This window comes from Moschus berezovskii, chromosome 28, assembly GCF_049115385.1.
Source record: "Moschus berezovskii isolate FMDL1 chromosome 28, NW_MosBer_1.0, whole genome shotgun sequence".
NCBI classification, from domain to species: domain Eukaryota; kingdom Metazoa; phylum Chordata; class Mammalia; order Artiodactyla; family Moschidae; genus Moschus; species Moschus berezovskii.
In genome coordinates this window covers 2,743,147-2,746,857 of record NC_142487.1, presented here as the reverse complement: position 1 = coordinate 2,746,857, position 3,711 = coordinate 2,743,147, and the positions used below count along the sequence as shown (strand labels likewise).

Genomic DNA, 3,711 nt, shown 5'->3' with positions numbered 1-3,711 from the left:
AAGGGTCTTTGCCCAAGTAAAGGTGTATAGAACTTCTACTGAAAAACAACTTTGGCTGAAGACAAGCCAAAAAAAAAAAAGCCAAAAATTCCATGAGAAACATAGCCACGAGGATGCAAAGTCTCTGGATGTGATAAACAGGAATACTGGCTTCCAAGAAACTGTGACAATGAAACAATACAAAGGAGACATAAAATAAAATGTTTAAAATGAATAAAAATTAATTATCAAAATAGTAAGAAAGAAATGACCTTTTAAGAAAAGAATATTTGAAAAATAATAAAATAGAAAAAAAGAAAAATAATAAAATAGAAATTATAAAAATGGAAAATATAGAAATTTAGAATTCAATAGCTAATCCAATAGCTGGGTCAAAGAACAAATTAGTTATAGTCAAAGGGAGAATTATTTAACTCAAAGGTAGAGTTGAAGACATTGCCTGGAATATTGTACAGAAATAAAAATGTAAACTTGAAGAAGGATTTAGTGATATGGACACTGGACTAAGGAGACCCAAAGCATATCCAGTTACAGGTTGTGGAATGAAGGCATTTCGAGAATCAAAGAGATGCAATATCTGAAGATGCAGAAGCTGATAATTTTTTCGAAATGAAGTAAAAATTGAGTCCACGGAACCAAGCATCACAATCTCCCTTCAGCAATTGTTCTATCTCTCCTGTTTGCTCCCAATCACCAATGAGTGTTTCCTTCTCGGCAATCTTACTACTGTCAGCAAACACATTGCAATAACATGTGGTAAAAGAAAACAAACTTCTCTTGTCCCCCACCCTCCTCCAGATGCTCTTCTCCTTCTCTGTTCTCTTCACAGCAACACTCATTCAAAGTGTGGCCTGTGTGCCCCATCTACACTGTCTCCCCTTCTAGTGTTTCCTGGAGCCCCTCGAATCAGAATTTCGTCTCCATTCGTCCATCCAAGGGTCACCCAGGAACTCCAGAGTTGCCAAATCCAACCGTGCAGTCTCAATCCACACATGCACGATCAGCAGCATTTGACCCAGTCCATGGCTCCCCACTCTTTGAAACCCTTTCTTCACTCAGCCCCTAAGGAAATGCTCTCTCTTGGTTTTTCTCATACTGCTCTGTTGGTCTTTCCCAGTGTCCTCTACTAGATCCTTTTCATCTCCTGACCTGAAGTGGTGGATTCATCAGAGGATTAGTCTGCAAATAGTAAATAGTAAATGCCGGCGACTCCCCGAGCTTACACCTCCAGTTTGCACTTCTTCTCTGAACTTGGCAAGTTTCTATATCCTGTATTCCTATTCTAGAGCTCCACTTGGATGTCTAATAGACTCCTCAAACAGCGTATTCAAAAGGAAGCTCTTGATTTCCCCTGCCCTGCCAAACTGTTCCACTTAAAAACTTCCCATCTTAGAAAAATGCTTATTCCATTGTTTGTTACTTGGGTCACAAAATTTGATATGATCCTTGTATCTTTTAATCTCAGAACCCACCATGAATTCAGCAAAGTTTGTCATTCTACCCTCAAAATATCTCCAGAATCTGACCAGTTCTCAACACCTCCACCACTATCGCTACCATTCAGATCCCCGCCATGTCTCCTCTGGACCGCTACAATGGCCTGCTACGTGGTCATTTTGCTTCCATCCTTGCTTCTCTACACAATACAATGTCTTGCTCTCCAGAGAGTAGACTGAGTGAGGCTTTCAGACAGACATTGCTCTGTTATTGAAGACTGTGGTGGCTTCACAGAGCTTTCCCAAAGTCCTGACAATGGACTGCAGCATCCAGGTGCATCACCCACATCCCTACTTGACTGACCTGATCCACTGCCTTTCTCTCTCTCACTTCTGTCCAGCTCTGCACTGTTTCTTGACTACATACCACTCATGCTCTGACCTTAGGGCTCTTGCCTATACTGTATCCTCTGTCATAATGCTCTTCCCAGATATTTCCATAACTGATGTCCTTATTTTTTTCAGTATCTACTTAAATGTCATTTAGTCAAAAAGAGCTTCCTGATTCCTTATATACTGCTTCCCCAGAACTCACTAGCCTCATACCCTAATTAATTTTTCTCCATAGCACTTATCACTACCAGACATAATGTATTTGTCTGAGACTGCTGTTTAATTCCTGTTTCCTCCCACCAGAAAGTAAGCTTCAGAACACAAGGACTTTGTCTGGATTGCTTTCTGCTGATCCCCAGTGCTTGGACCTGGCATGTGATAAGTGCACAATCAGTATATTCTGAATGACTGGATGGACCCTGAGCAGAATACTATAAATACATATCTAGACATAAATGCATCATAGCAGCACCTGCACAATATCCGATAACCAACAAAAATATTAAAATAATCCAGAGGGAAAAAGACAGATTACCTACCAAGAAATGCTGGGTAGTTGGGAACAGAATTCTCAGATATAATACCAAAAGATGGTGGAATAATATTGTTAAATTATGGATGGCAAAATAGTCATCTTAGAATGAGTACCCAGCTAAATTATGCAGAAGTGAAAGTAGACTGAAGGCATTACAGATAACATGCACAGAGCTCCTTAAAAATGTACATGCATCACCCACTTCAATCTGGCAATTTTTTCCCTAAAAACCAGACATTCTAAATGAAAATCCTGCCAAGCCTGTTTCCCATTATGAGAAATGGGAAAAATTCTAGTTTATTATTAATATACGCCACTCCCAAACTACAAACTACTTCCTAAAATACAACCAAAGAAAGCAAAACATTGACGTATAGTCATCATCAAACACTTGAATAGACAAACCCTTAAAGCATCACTTGCTGACTACAGAGTAGTGAGTATGGCTCTTAAAAAACACCTGTTTGGAGATGAGTCTTGCGAGAGTTTGGCTGTTACTCCGAACTTCATCCAGAATGGCTACTCTGATCTATGTTGATAAGGAAAATGGAGAACCAGGCATCCATGTGGCTCCTAAGGACGGGCTGAAGCTGGAGTCTGTGCCTTCAGTCAAAGCTTTAGATGGGAATCTCAGGTTTCAACACCACGTGTTGGCAAAATGTTTAATGCCCCACCAGCTTTACCAACACCTGCGAGAAAGGCTTTGGGAACTGTCAACAGAGCTACAGAAAAATCAGTTAAGACGAATGGACCACTCAAACAGAAGCAGACAACTTTCTCTACCAAAAAGATTACTGAGAAGACTGTTAAAGCAAAAACTCAGTTCCTGCCTCAGACGACACCTATCCAGAAACAGAAAAATTCTTTCCCTTCAATCCATTAGATTTTGAGAGTTTTGACCTGCCTGAGGAGCACTAGATCGCACACCTCCCCTTGAATGGAGTGCCTCTCATGATCCTTGAGGAGGAGAGGGAGCTTGAGCAGCTGTAACACGTGGGCCCCCCTTCGCCTCTGAAGATGTCTCCTCCACTGTGGGAGTCTAATGTGTTGCAGTCTCCCTCAAGCCTTCTGTTGACTCTGGATGTTGAATTGCCACCTGTTTGCTGTGACTTAGATATTTAAATTTCTTAGCACTTTATAGTTTGGGTATGTATTAATAGTTTGTATTAATAAAGCAATTCTTTGTTTAATAACAACAACAAAAAAAACCTGTTTGGAACCACACTACAATGCATTTCTTTAGTGCTCATAACATATTGATGTACACTTTGCTGACTTTTCAATATGCCCTCACATGATTTTTTGTTTGTTCTTTGCTTTGCCTAGTGGAGATTGAATCCATGCCTC

General features: G+C 40.2%; 1 pseudogene; it reads left to right on the top strand.

Annotated features, from left to right (window-relative positions):
• The first annotated feature begins 2,879 nt into the window (after positions 1 to 2,879).
• Positions 2,880 to 3,486, top strand: LOC129549584 (securin pseudogene; annotated as a pseudogene).
• The last annotated feature ends 225 nt before the right edge of the window (positions 3,487 to 3,711 follow it).